Raw genomic sequence first — 16,643 nt, 5'->3', positions numbered from 1 at the left:
TTCACCCAGACACACCTCCCACCACCACCTGCCTCCCACTGTAGATTCACCCAGACACACCTCCCACCACCACCTGCCTCCCACTGTAGATTCACCCAGACACACCTCCCACCACCACCTGCCTCCCACTGTAGATTCACCCAGACACACCTCCCACCACCACCTGCCCCCCACTGTAGATTCACCCAGACACACCTCCCACCACCACCTGCCTCCCACTGTAGATTCACCCAGACACACCTCCCACCACCACCTGCCTCCCACTGTAGATTCACCCAGACACACCTCCCACCACCACCTGCCTCCCACTGTAGATTCACCCAGACACACCTCCCACCACCACCTGCCCCCCACTGTAGATTCACCCAGACACACCTCCCACCACCACCTGCCTCCCACTGTAGATTCACCCAGACACACCTCCCACCACCACCTGCCTCCCACTGTAGATTCACCCAGACACACCTCCCACCACCACCTGCCTCCCACTGTAGATTCACCCAGACACACCTCCCACCACCACCTGCCTCCCACTGTAGATTCACCCAGACACACCTCCCACCACCACCTGCCTCCCACTGTAGATTCACCCAGACACACCTCCCACCACCACCTGCCTCCCACTGTAGATTCACCCAGACACACCTCCCACCACCACCTGCCCCCCACTGTAGATTCACCCAGACACACCTCCCACCACCACCTGCCTCCCACTGTAGATTCACCCAGACACACCTCCCACCACCACCTGCCTCCCACTGTAGATTCACCCAGACACACCTCCCACCACCACCTGCCCCCCACTGTAGATTCACCCAGACACACCTCCCACCACCACCTGCCCCCCACTGTAGATTCACCCAGACACACCTCCCACCACCACCTGCCTCCCACTGTAGATTCACCCAGACACACCTCCCACCACCACCTGCCTCCCACTGTAGATTCACCCAGACACACCTCCCACCACCACCTGCCTCCCACTGTAGATTCACCCAGACACACCTCCCACCACCACCTGCCCCCCACTGTAGATTCACCCAGACACACCTCCCACCACCACCTGCCCCCCACTGTAGATTCACCCAGACACACCTCCCACCACCACCTGCCTCCCACTGTAGATTCACCCAGACACACCTCCCACCACCACCTGCCTCCCACTGTAGATTCACCCAGACACACCTCCCACCACCACCTGCCCCCCACTGTAGATTCACCCAGACACACCTCCCACCACCACCTGCCTCCCACTGTAGATTCACCCAGACACACCTCCCACCACCACCTGCCCCCCACTGTAGATTCACCCAGACACACCTCCCACCACCACCTGCCTCCCACTGTAGATTCACCCAGACACACCTCCCACCACCACCTGCCTCCCACTGTAGATTCACCCAGACACACCTCCCACCACCACCTGCCTCCCACTGTAGATTCACCCAGACACACCTCCCACCACCACCTGCCTCCCACTGTAGATTCACCCAGACACACCTCCCACCACCACCTGCCCCCCACTGTAGATTCACCCAGACACACCTCCCACCACCACCTGCCCCCCACTGTAGATTCACCCAGACACACCTCCCACCACCACCTGCCCCCCACTGTAGATTCACCCAGACACACCTCCCACCACCACCTGCCCCCCACTGTAGATTCACCCAGACACACCTCCCACCACCACCTGCCTCCCACTGTAGATTCACCCAGACACACCTCCCACCACCACCTGCCTCCCACTGTAGATTCACCCAGACACACCTCCCACCACCACCTGCCTCCCACTGTAGATTCACCCAGACACACCTCCCACCACCACCTGCCTCCCACTGTAGATTCACCCAGACACACCTCCCACCACCACCTGCCTCCCACTGTAGATTCACCCAGACACACCTCCCACCACCACCTGCCCCCCACTGTAGATTCACCCAGACACACCTCCCACCACCACCTGCCTCCCACTGTAGATTCACCCAGACACACCTCCCACCACCACCTGCCCCCCACTGTAGATTCACCCAGACACACCTCCCACCACCACCTGCCTCCCACTGTAGATTCACCCAGACACACCTCCCACCACCACCTGCCCCCCACTGTAGATTCACCCAGACACACCTCCCACCACCACCTGCCTCCCACTGTAGATTCACCCAGACACACCTCCCACCACCACCTGCCTCCCACTGTAGATTCACCCAGACACACCTCCCACCACCACCTGCCTCCCACTGTAGATTCACCCAGACACACCTCCCACCACCACCTGCCTCCCACTGTAGATTCACCCAGACACACCTCCCACCACCACCTGCCTCCCACTGTAGATTCACCCAGACACACCTCCCACCACCACCTGCCTCCCACTGTAGATTCACCCAGACACACCTCCCACCACCACCTGCCTCCCACTGTAGATTCACCCAGACACACCTCCCACCACCACCTGCCTCCCACTGTAGATTCACCCAGACACACCTCCCACCACCACCTGCCTCCCACTGTAGATTCACCCAGACACACCTCCCACCACCACCTGCCTCCCACTGTAGATTCACCCAGACACACCTCCCACCACCACCTGCCTCCCACTGTAGATTCACCCAGACACACCTCCCACCACCACCTGCCTCCCACTGTAGATTCACCCAGACACACCTCCCACCACCACCTGCCTCCCACTGTAGATTCACCCAGACACACCTCCCACCACCACCTGCCCCCCACTGTAGATTCACCCAGACACACCTCCCACCACCACCTGCCTCCCACTGTAGATTCACCCAGACACACCTCCCACCACCACCTGCCCCCCACTGTAGATTCACCCAGACACACCTCCCACCACCACCTGCCCCCCACTGTAGATTCACCCAGACACACCTCCCACCACCACCTGCCTCCCACTGTAGATTCACCCAGACACACCTCCCACCACCACCTGCCCCCCACTGTAGATTCACCCAGACACACCTCCCACCACCACCTGCCCCCCACTGTAGATTCACCCAGACACACCTCCCACCACCACCTGCCTCCCACTGTAGATTCACCCAGACACACCTCCCACCACCACCTGCCTCCCACTGTAGATTCACCCAGACACACCTCCCACCACCACCTGCCTCCCACTGTAGATTCACCCAGACACACCTCCCACCACCACCTGCCTCCCACTGTAGATTCACCCAGACACACCTCCCACCACCACCTGCCTCCCACTGTAGATTCACCCAGACACACCTCCCACCACCACCTGACTCCCACTGTAGGTTCACCCAGACACACCTCCCACCACCACCTGCCCCCCACTGTAGATTCACCCAGACACACCTCCCACCACCACCTGCCTCCCACTGTAGATTCACCCAGACACACCTCCCACCACCTGCCCCCCACTGTAGGTTCACCGAGACACACCTCCCACCACCACCTGCCCCCCACTGTAGATTCACCCAGACACACCTCCCACCACTACCTGTCTCCCACTGTAGGTTCACCCAGACACACCTCCCACCACCTATCTCCCACTGTAGGTTCTCCCAGACACACCTCCCACCACCACCTGCCTCCCACTGTAGGTTCACCCAGACACCTCCCAATGAATGATCACCCACTGACCCACTTGTCCAACCTGTCTCCGCCTGTAGGGTCATATACTGACCCCCAGCAGCCTCCCACTGCAAGGTCACCTACTAACCCCATGACACCAGTGGGTGACCCCTTTTCCAAGTGGTCAACCCTGCTCGACACTGCTGTCGTCTTGAGGGGGTCCCTCACATCACACTACGTACCTCATACGTCTCGTTATGAATTACGACATAATATAAATCATCATAACCGTCTGTCTCGATGTATGTTTGTGCTACAACCCCGACCACGACCTCGAGACAGGAGGGGACAACGTGCATAACAGGCCTTATAACCCGAGACCCTCCTAGACTGGGGTGTACTTAACGGTGTTGTAAAAAAAAAATCATTCAAGCCCTCCAGAGAGCATCACTCAGTCATGGCTACAACACAGAGGTCCTACATATAACCTGAGGTCATGGCTACAACACAGAGGTCCTACATATAACCTGAGGTCATGGCTACAACACAGAGGTCCTACATATAACCTGAGGTCCTACAGATAACCTGAGGTCATGGCTACAACACAGAGGTCCTACATATAACCTGAGGTCCTACAGATAACCTGAGGTCATGGCTACAACACAGAGGTCCTACATATAACCTGAGGTCCTACAGATAACCTGAGGTCATGGCTACAACACAGAGGTCCTACATATAACCTGTTTTGCTTGTCGCAGCCCGCCGTGCGCCGGGGGGAAAAGAGGTCCCCCCCCAAACCCCCCTCCCCTCCCCCTATCCAACACCGGGGCGGGGTGGGTAACCAGTTTTAGGCGTCCTCGTAAACGCCGGGAGGATGTTGCCTGGTGACCTGCGAGGCCATGGGAACTCCTGAGTGACACGTGACAGATGCCTGCCCCTCCCCCGCGCCGCCCAATTTTCCGCAATGACCGCTGGGGGCTCAGTTGTGTTGAGAACCAAAAAACCCCCCCCAGCCTCACTTATTTAGGTTTGAAAAAAGGATTTTGGGACGAAATGATGTTTTAATTCGTCATTACCGTGTTTTCCCCGCCTCAAAGGGAAAAAGGGGAGAAAGAAAATTTTCATTTACCTTAGAAAATTTTCCCTTGAACTGTAAGTTCGGGTGAGAAACGTTTTACTTAGATAAACGAGATTAAAATCCCTTCCAAACAACGTTTACTCACGAGTCGTGGCAGACCTTGACCCCGACTTTTGGATCAACCCCAAGGGCGTTACCCGAGCCGAGGGTCGCTCCGTCGTAAATGAGTAAACAAATCCGGTGTACGAGCTAAAGTGGACCCCAAACATGCAAAAATTGCCACAGGAACGCGAGGGCTGGATCCTAACGTTACTATGAGGGAAATGAAGGTGAGGAAAGCATCCACGATATGTACATGCGTCAAACTTTCCCAAAAATAATTCCCGATCGCCTTCATTAAACTGTCTTAAAATTTGCCTGCTGATTTCTCGTCCCATATTTTTAAACAAATTTTTTAAGGAAAAAAAATGCACATGAGACCATGTTTCAGTGAAAGGTGTCGATTTAAAAGGTGTTAACAACAAGGGCCGGGAGTTGTATGTTGGGGGTTGTGGTAAGACAACACACCGCAAGGTCTTCTCTTGGGGCAACACAACGCCAGGCCTTGTTTGTGGTTTAAAACTACAACGCCCGGCCTTTTTGTGGTTAACAAAAAAAAACTAGGGGCCCCCCCCCCCCGACCCCCTCGATCACCCCCTCCCCGGCCTAACATTTAGCCCGATAAAGGCCCCAAGGAACAAGGATCCCTTATGGCTCTCCACTCCTCCCCCAAACATCTGGTTCCTTCCCCCAAAGGGTCACGGAACGCCGAAAATTGGGGGGCCCCCCAAATCCCCCACCCCCGAGGGGCCCCCGTCTACCTCCCCTGGGGGAGCACAAACCCCCGGGAGGAGTTAACATCCAACCCCCGGGGGAACCGTCAACCACCCCCTGAGGAGGCACCGTCTACCACCGCCTGGAGGAACCGTCCAGCACCCCCTGGGGAGGCACCGTCCAGCAGGGCTTGAAAACCACCTGCTCAAAAACTCGGGGGGACGATCCACAAATCGTCAGGTCCCACCTCTCAACCAAAACCCATGTTTAATTCCCCACTCCCCCCGTTGGGGGGTTTGGGACCCACATCGCAGTTGGGGACCCCCCAAGACCTTTTCTCTGCCCCCAAACGCCGGCCTGGATACCTTTCCGGCCCGCCGCTACCCACCTGACCCAACCTCAGTGACCATGACACATGAAATGGCCATTTCTGGGCTGAACCCCGAAAAGGGGGTGTCCTGTGACCTCGCCCAAATTGCTGACCTCTCTCCTTCTCCCCCTTCTCCCTTTTTCCCCTCTTTTTCTCTCCCCTTTTTCTCTCTTGGCATGGGGAAAGGCCAAGGAGTCCACTACACCACTGACAGAAGCGGCTACGACGCAAAGAGAACTTCCCTGTTAGGGATATAAACAAAACAACAACTGAGCCACTCACCTCGTCGTCCCCCAACCCCCGAACTCTCTGCCTGACAACAGCTGATGGTCCCTCCCCTGCCCTGGGGTCACGACCTACTGACCTGAGGTCAGCTTCATTGATCATGGCGGCCTGACCCATTAGATCTGCCCTCAGTAGGTGTTCCTTTCTCCAATCGCTGACCTGGCAACGCAAGTAGCCCCCAGACCCAACGGACCTGACCAGTCCTCCACAACTGACCTGACGGCCCAAGAGACCCCTCCCCTGACCCAGAGGATCTGACCTGTCCACACCAGCTGACTGAGAACACAAGAGACCCTCATATCTATAGGACCTGACCCGTCAAAACCAGCTGACCTAAGGACCCTAGTGACCCCCTGACCCAGAGCTGACCTGACCTGTCCACACAAGATACCTCGACCACGGAAGTGATCAGATGACCCAGCTCTGTGTGTGTGGGGGGGGGGGGGGGAAGCCTGAGCGAGCCTCCTCAGCAAATCCAATGGATGATGATGCGGGCGTAATCTCTCTCTCTCTCTCTCTCTCTCTCTCTCTCTCTCTCTCTCTCTCTCTCTCTCTCTCTGGCAAAATTTCACCGTGGTACCCTCACAGGTAGTTGGGTTAGGTACATTCTCCCTAACCCCGTCGTAAGTATTCGTAAGTAAATACTCCCTCGTAAGTACTAGCAAGTAATCAAGCACCCTCATGAATCCATCATGAGAGGCAATGGTGCAGGCAGCATGAAACGCTAACATTTAGCTTAACTGATCCACATACCAGTGTTCATGACGGGTAACACCACCACATACCAGTGTTCATGACGGGTAACACCACCACATACCAGTGTTCATGACGGGTAACACCACCACATACCTGTGTTCATGACGGGTAACACCACCACATACCAGTGTTCATGACGGGTAACACCACCACATACCTGTGTTCATGACGGGTAACACCACCACATACCTGTGTTCATGACGGGTAACACCACCACATACCAGTGTTCATGACGGGTAACACCACCACATACCAGTGTTCATGACGGGTAACACCACCACATACCAGTGTTCATGACGGGTAACACCACCACATACCTGTGTTCATGACGGGTAACACCACCACATACCAGTGTTCATGACGGGTAACACCACCACATACCTGTGTTCATGACGGGTAACACCACCACATACCTGTGTTCATGACGGGTAACACCACCACATACCAGTGTTCATGACGGGTAACACCACCACATACCAGTGTTCATGACGGGTAACACCACCACATACCAGTGTTCATGACGGGTAACACCACCACATACCAGTGTTCATGACGGGTAACACCACCACATACCAGTGTTCATGACGGGTAACACCACCACATACCAGTGTTCATGACGGGTAACACCACCACATACCTGTGTTCATGACGGGTAACACCACCACATACCAGTGTTCATGACGGGTAACACCACCACATACCTGTGTTCATGACGGGTAACACCACCACATACCAGTGTTCATGACGGGTAACACCACCACATACCAGTGTTCATGACAGGTAACACCACCACATACCAGTGTTCATGACAGGTAACACCACCACATACCAGTGTTCATGACGGGTAACACCACCACATACCAGTGTTCATGACGGGTAACACCACCACATACCAGTGTTCATGACGGGTAACACCACCACATACCAGTGTTCATGACAGGTAACACCACCACATACCAGTGTTCATGACAGGTAACACCACCACATACCAGTGTTCATGACGGGTAACACCACCACATACCAGTGTTCATGACGGGTAACACCACCACATACCAGTGTTCATGACGGGTAACACCACCACATACCAGTGTTCATGACGGGTAACACCACCACATACCAGTGTTCATGACGGGTAACACCACCACATACCAGTGTTCATGACGGGTAACACCACCACATACCTGTGTTCATGACGGGTAACACCACCACATACCAGTGTTCATGACGGGTAACACCACCACATACCAGTGTTCATGACAGGTAACACCACCACATACCAGTGTTCATGACAGGTAACACCACCACATACCAGTGTTCATGACGGGTAACACCACCACATACCAGTGTTCATGACGGGTAACACCACCACATACCAGTGTTCATGACAGGTAACACCACCACATACCAGTGTTCATGACAGGTAACACCACCACATACCAGTGTTCATGACGGGTAACACCACCACATACCAGTGTTCATGACGGGTAACACCACCACATACCAGTGTTCATGACGGGTAACACCACCACATACCAGTGTTCATGACAGGTAACACCACCACATACCAGTGTTCATGACAGGTAACACCACCACATACCAGTGTTCATGACGGGTAACACCACCACATACCAGTGTTCATGACGGGTAACACCACCACATACCAGTGTTCATGACGGGTAACACCACCACATACCAGTGTTCATGACGGGTAACACCACCACATACCTGTGTTCATGACGGGTAACACCACCACATACCAGTGTTCATGACGGGTAACACCACCACATACCAGTGTTCATGACGGGTAACACCACCACATACCAGTGTTCATGACGGGTAACACCACCACATACCAGTGTTCATGACGGGTAACACCACCACATACCAGTGTTCATGACAGGTAACACCACCACATACCAGTGTTCATGACGGGTAACACCACCACATACCAGTGTTCATGACAGGTAACACCACCACATACCAGTGTTCATGGCGGGTAACATCACCACATACCAGTGTTCATGACGGGTAACACCACCACATACCAGTGTTCATGACGGGTAACACCACCACATACCAGTGTTCATTACGGGTAACACCACCACATACCAGTGTTCATGACGGGTAACACCACCACATACCTGTGTTCATGACGGGTAACACCACCACATACCAGTGTTCATGACGGGTAACACCACCACATACCAGTGTTCATGACGGGTAACACCACCACATACCAGTGTTCATGACGGGTAACACCACCACATACCAGTGTTCATGACGGGTAACACCACCACATACCAGTGTTCATGACAGGTAACACCACCACATACCAGTGTTCATGACGGGTAACACCACCACATACCAGTGTTCATGACAGGTAACACCACCACATACCAGTGTTCATGGCGGGTAACATCACCACATACCAGTGTTCATGACGGGTAACACCACCACATACCAGTGTTCATGACGGGTAACACCACCACATACCAGTGTTCATGACAGGTAACATCATTATTACACCACCGTCATGAGAGCCAGCCAATCAGCCACTAACAATGAGAGGCAAGAAACAAGAGGCATCCAGCTGGTTATCAACCCTAACCCACCCTCCCTCCACCCACAAGCTAGCTATCTTCCATCCTCTCTCACACTCTCCCACCTCTCACACACACTTTCCCTATCTGCTTACGTATTTCCTCTCACTTGAGAGTTCCCCCTCCACTGGTGATACGGCCCCTATGTTTCACACAGCTGCACTAACATCAGCCGTGAACTCTCTCTCTCTCTCTCTCTCTCTCTCTCTCTCTCTCTCTCTCTCTCTCTCTCTCTCTCTCTCTCTCTCTGCTCGTGAGGGAGGGCCATAGGAATGCTGCACAGGAGTGTGTGCTGCTGGTACCAGTCAAGACTGAGCGGTACGAACTATCGTGGGAGATGCGAGCCGGCCCCCCCGCGACCTGCCCACACCAAGGGCTGGGGAGAGAGGGATGTTGGGCAGCCGTCATTCTACAGAACTTCACCCTGGGGGTGGACGCGGTGCCCCTAACACACACCACCGTCACGCCGCCGGAGTGGAAGCTAGAACAAGAGAACATAAGTGGGAGCTAAGCCCAAAGCTATGGTATGTGTGTACAAGCAGACGGCACTGGCAAAATCACAATGTTGTTTCAGAGAAGTCAGAGGCAGAGAAGTCAGAGGCAAAGAGATGGCGTCTCCCTCCCGATATCCACACACACACACACACACACACACACACACACACACACACACACTGGTGCAAGCTGGGCAACCCTGCTGTGTCAACAGAAGGCACCAACACTTCCAGGTTCCACAAGACGCCACGTCAGCTGTGTGGCGCGCCAGTTTGCCTTACTGCTTACCCTGTTAAGATAAAGTAATGGCCGAGTCCTCCAATTCCCTCTCCTTGGTAGCTAATGTGTTATCAATATTCGTGCAACTGTCAGTATCATCTGGCCATGTCCCTCACATCGGTATGGCTGACACATTGATATGTTCTAATACTTATTGCCTTTCTTACATATCAATGCTTGAAAAAAAAAATGATAAAAAAAATATGAAAAAAATAGCATCGCTTCAATTATCTTTCCAAGAACACCCTGCGGGTGATGTGATGTCCTCACAGACTGGCACAGAATACATGAGGAATGTACGAACCCTTCAACACTGTGTAAACCCCTCCTGCACCACGGTGCGAATTCCAAAGGCCACAAACGTACCATTTGCATATCACCATCTGGTGTTAGTTACCAAAATGTGAAAATAATAAGGAAAAAAGTTTTTTTCCTGGTAGTATAGTCTCTGCGAAAGCGATAGAAGGCTCAATTCTGGCGTCCGTCACCAGGGGTCTCCCTACCAGTTCTGGCGTCCGTCACCAGGGGTCTCCCTACCAGTTCTGGCGTCCGTCACCAGGGGTCTCCCTACCAGTTCTGGCGTCTGTCAGCAGGGGTCTCCCCACCAGGTTTGGCGTCCGTCACCACGGGTCTCCCCACCAGGTTTGGCGTCCATCACCAGGGGTCTCACTACCAGTTCTGGCGTCCGTCACCAGGGGTCTCCCTACCAGTTCTGGCGTCCGTCACCAGGGGTCTCACTACCAGTTCTGGCGTCCATCACCAGGGGTCTCACTACCAGTTCTGGCGTCCGTCACCAGGGGTCTCACTACCAGTTCTGGCGTCCGTCACCAGGGGGTCTCCTACCAGTTCTGGCGTCCGTCACCAGGGTCCACTACCAGTTCTGGCGTCCATCACCAGGGGTCTCACTACCAGTTCTGGCGTCCGTCACCAGGGGTCTCACTACCAGTTCTGGCGTCCATCACCAGGGGTCTCACTACCAGTTCTGGCGTCCGTCACCAGGGGTCTCACTACCAGTTCTGGCGTCCGTCACCAGGGGTCTCCCTACCAGTTCTGGCGTCCGTCACCAGGGGTCTCACTACCAGTTCTGGCGTCCGTCACCAGGGGTCTCACTACCAGTTCTGGCGTCCGTCACCAGGGGTCTCCCTACCAGTTCTGGCGTCCGTCACCAGGGGTCTCCCTACCAGTTCTGGCGTCCGTCACCAGGGGTCTCCCTACCAGTTCTGGCGTCCATCACCAGGGGTCTCACTACCAGTTCTGGCGTCCGTCACCAGGGGTCTCACTACCAGTTCTGGCGTCCGTCACCAGGGGTCTCCCTACCAGTTCTGGCGTCCATCACCAGGGGTCTCACTACCAGTTCTGGCGTCCGTCACCAGGGGTCTCACTACCAGTTCTGGCGTCCGTTACCAGGGGTCTCACTACCAGTTCTGGCGTCCGTCACCAGGGGTCTCAGAGGTTATGTACCCACTATGTCATATATGCTGAACCTTTGTTTACCAAGGACACACAAAACCTATACGGATTCAAGGATCATCTTTTGGGACACCTCTTGGCTGTATACCAGATACCCTCCACACACACACACACACACACACACACACACACATAACGGCACGACCCTCGAGCATAAGGGTACGACCCTCGAGCATAACGGCACGACCCTCGAGCATAAGGGTACGACCCTCGATCATAATGGCACGACCCTCGATCATAATGGCACGACCCTCGATCATAATGGCACGACCCTCGATCATAATGGCACGACCCTCGATCATAATGGCACGACCCTCGATCATAATGGCACGACCCTCGATCATAATGGCACGACCCTCGAGCATAAGGGTACGACCCTCGATCATAATGGCACGACCCTCGAGCATAAGGGTACGACCCTCGAGCATAAGGGTACGACCCTCGATCATAATGGCACGACCCTCGAGCATAAGGGTACGACCCTCGATCATAATGGCACGACCCTCGAGCATAAGGGTACGACCCTCGATCATAATGGCACGACCCTCGATCATAATGGCACGACCCTCGATCATAATGGCACGACCCTCGAGCATAAGGGTACGACCCTCGAGCATAAGGGTACGACCCTCGAGCATAAGGGTACGACCCTCGATCATAATGGCACGACCCTCGATCATAATGGCACGACCCTCGAGCATAAGGGTACGACCCTCGAGCATAAGGGTACGACCCTCGAGCATAACGGCACGACCCTCGAGCATAACGGCACGACCCTCGAGCATAAGGGTACGACCCTCGATCATAATGGCACGACCCTCGAGCATAAGGGTACGACCCTCGAGCATAAGGGTACGACCCTCGAGCATAAGGGTACGACCCTCGAGCATAAGGGTACGACCCTCGAGCATAACGGCACGACCCTCGAGCATAAGGGTACGACCCTCGATCATAATGGCACGACCCTCGATCATAATGGCACGACCCTCGATCATAATGGCACGACCCTCGATCATAATGGCACGACCCTCGAGCATAAGGGTACGACCCTCGAGCATAACGGCACGACCTCGAGCATAACGGCACGACCCTCGAGCATAACGGCACGACCCTCGAGCATAACGGCACGACCTCGAGCATAACGGCACGACCCTCGAGCATAAGGGTACGACCCTCGAGCATAACGGCACGACCCTCGAGCATAAGGGTACGACCCTCGATCATAATGGCACGACCCTCGATCATAATGGCACGACCCTCGATCATAATGGCACGACCCTCGATCATAATGGCACGACCCTCGATCATAATGGCACGACCCTCGAGCATAAGGGTACGACCCTCGATCATAATGGCACGACCCTCGAGCATAAGGGTACGACCCTCGATCATAATGGCACGACCCTCGATCATAATGGCACGACCCTCGATCATAATGGCACGACCCTCGAGCATAAGGGTACGACCCTCGATCATAATGGCACGACCCTCGATCATAATGGCACGACCCTCGATCATAATGGCACGACCCTCGATCATAATGGCACGACCCTCGATCATAATGGCACGACCCTCGATCATAATGGCACGACCCTCGAGCATAAGGGTACGACCCTCGATCATAATGGCACGACCCTCGATCATAATGGCACGACCCTCGAGCATAAGGGTACGACCCTCGAGCATAAGGGTACGACCCTCGATCATAATGGCACGACCCTCGAGCATAAGGGTACGACCCTCGAGCATAAGGGTACGACCCTCGAGCATAAGGGTACGACCCTCGAGCATAAGGGTACGACCCTCGAGCATAACGGCACGACCCTCGAGCATAACGGCACGACCCTCGAGCATAACGGCACGACCCTCGAGCATAACGGCACGACCCTCGAGCATAAGGGTACGACCCTCGATCATAATGGCACGACCCTCGATCATAATGGCACGACCCTCGAGCATAACGGCACGACCCTCGAGCATAAGGGTACGACCCTCGAGCATAAGGGTACGACCCTCGAGCATAAGGGTACGACCCTCGATCATAATGGCACGACCCTCGAGCATAAGGGTACGACCCTCGATCATAATGGCACGACCCTCGAGCATAAGGGTACGACCCTCGATCATAATGGCACGACCCTCGAGCATAACGGCACGACCCTCGAGCATAACGGCACGACCCTCAAGCAAAAGGGGTTTACGACCCTCGAGATAAGGGCACGACCCTCGAGCTTTGGGGGAACGACCCTCGTCATAATGGCACGACCCTCGAGCAAAAGGGGTACGCCCCTCGATCAAAATTGGCCGACCCTCGATCAAAAATGGCACGACCCCGAGCATAACAAAAACGCCCCCGAGCATAAGGGCACGCCCCTCGACAATAACAGTACGACGCGGGTATATCAGTACGGCCCTCGAGCATAAGGGTACGACCCTCGATCATAATGGCACGACCCTCGATCATAATGGCACGACCCTCGAGCATAACGGCACGACCCTCGAGCATAACGGCACGACCCTCGAGCATAACAGTACGACGCGGGTATATCAGTACGGCCCTCGAGCATAAGGGTACGACCCTCGATCATAATGGCACGACCCTCGATCATAATGGCACGACCCTCGAGCATAACGGCACGACCCTCGAGCATAACGGCACGACCCTCGAGCATAACAGTACGACGCGGGTATATCAGTACGGCCCTCGAGCATAAGAGGACGACCAGTAGGGATGCGGAGGTGTTGTGTTAGCGGTTCTTGTGGACTTACCTGGGAGGGTGAGGGATCAGGAGACTGTGGGGCCGTGGTGGTCATGGGGACTGACACGCTGACCTCCCCAACTTCAACCAAGTCACAGTCTGGTCTTCACTCACTACCTGATCCTCTCACCGTCGCCCTCCTCAGTTCAGGACGGCCTAACCACGAGGCGCTCACTGAGGGGTGAACTGGCCAAGCAAGACAGTGAGGGAACCTGTCGCAGGCCCTGCAAGTACGCCACCACCAGCTCCTCCAATCCAGGCAGATAAGGCACGTCTAGAGCGTTTCTTCTAGTTTCTTCCACTGGTTTTCACCTCTCATAATCTCCAGAGACGTCTCGCTGTCATCATCGCTCCCTCACAATCACCATAACATCCTACGATCCTCACTGCCTCTCGTGTGATCGGTGTGGCCTTCTGCTGCCCCAGCCGCCTCTCCAAAGTCCACCTTCTCGGCAGGTGAAGCTAACACCAACTGGCCCTCCTGAACACCGATCCCACATATTAATCCTCCCCTCCCTAGCTGGCTCTGGGCTTCCCATCCAATGACAATCCACCTGCTCCGACTCACCTGATGTGATTGGATCCCATACAACCAATCAGAGGCACTTCAAGAAGCCCCTCACCACGGTGAAATCTTACCAAGTCCAGCTTACATATAGTATGAAGATATTTTGGGATCTGGGTCACGTGTGAGGTAATGTCCGGGTCAAGTGTAAGGTAATGTCTGGCCCAAGTTTTAGATACTGTCTGGGTCAAAGTGAGGAAATGTACAGGTCAAGTGTGAGGTACTGTTTGCCTCAAGTGTTAGATAATGTCTGGGTCAAGTGAGGAAATGTCTGGATGTTTGTTAAGCGACTGTGGACGTGGGTGGATGTTGATGGACTGTGGGTAGTTTGGTTTTGTGGGTAATGTAAATGTGAGAGGTACTGTGGGCACGTGGGCATATGAATGATACTGTTATGTGGGTGGTGTGGATATATTAACTGTCCGCATGTGGGGGTGATGTTGTGTTGTGGATATGCACGTAGTTTGGGTAGCTGGATGGTGCAGGTGAGTGATATACACATGTGAATGGTGGATGTGTGTGAGGGGGAGGGGGAGTGGGAAGTGAAAGTGGTGTGGGAGTGTGGGCATGGACGTGGCGTGTGGGGCGTCATGGCACCTGGATGTCCACTACGAGTGCCGACGGTCACGAAGGATCGATATAACCTCAGACTTCGGGGCCAGACAATACCCCGCACCCCAATCCCCACCCACCACCACCACCACCCATCCACCTCCTTCCCCACCCCACACACACACACACACACACACCACCACCACCACCAGCCCGGCCAAACACCGCCTCACCAGACGATAGGCAGCTGTGTCTAGACATATCATCGTGGTGTGTGGAGGGAACACTCAGATCGGGAAGTATACAACAGACGCAAGTGAACGCACAGACCCGACGCGGTCCCACCGTCAGGCCTCGTCCCTCCCGGTACTGGCCACATGAGAAACACAGTCTTGGGAAACACTCTCATCGTGAGACAATATTGAGATAAGGCCATGCGATGGATTGACGTCAGCACAGAGCACATCAAGGATAGGTGCCTCGCCCTTTGTACCAGACTTGATGGCCGGCACAAACCCGGTGGTGCGTCAGGCCGACTTACACCTTCCACCCACCACGGAGGCCACGGTGACTGACCCACCACACGATCCCAGGTCATGGAGTGAGTCAGGTCACACCCGCCATCAGCGGGGTGGCTCTAACCAGGTCATGCGGTGGGGCTAACACCACACAACCACCAGAAGCGTGGCCATACTAAGACACACCAGCTGACCTACCCCACCAACAACAGTGGAGTCTGACCAAGAGTCGGACGTGGTCAAGACACAACAACCCGGGCCGGTGTTGAGGGAAGCAGGCAGACAACACCACCACCACCACACAGCCCCAGCCATCCACCACCACCACACAGCCCGAGCCACCCACCACCACCACCACCACACAGCCCCAGCCATCCACCACCACCACACAGCCCGAGCCACCCACCACCACCACCTACACTGAGCAGCAACCGGCTCACAGCCAACCCAGGCGTTCATCCTCCCAGTGTAGGACAGGTCGACAATACGTGGGGTCATGGCGTACACTGGGGCGTGTGTTTATGTGCGCGGATATATAA

The 16,643-nt window shown here is 55.0% G+C and overlaps 1 protein-coding gene across 1 annotated transcript in view; it reads right to left on the bottom strand.

The window, feature by feature from the left end:
* Window positions 1-16,643, bottom strand: part of LOC139758201 (uncharacterized) — a 211,808-nt gene that overhangs the window by 28,473 nt on the left and 166,692 nt on the right. The window lies entirely within an intron of this gene.

Source organism: Panulirus ornatus, chromosome 29 (assembly GCF_036320965.1).
Source record: "Panulirus ornatus isolate Po-2019 chromosome 29, ASM3632096v1, whole genome shotgun sequence".
NCBI lineage: Eukaryota > Metazoa > Arthropoda > Malacostraca > Decapoda > Palinuridae > Panulirus > Panulirus ornatus.
The sequence above is the reverse complement of the archived record's forward strand: the minus strand, read 5'-3'. Positions and strand labels throughout refer to the sequence as shown.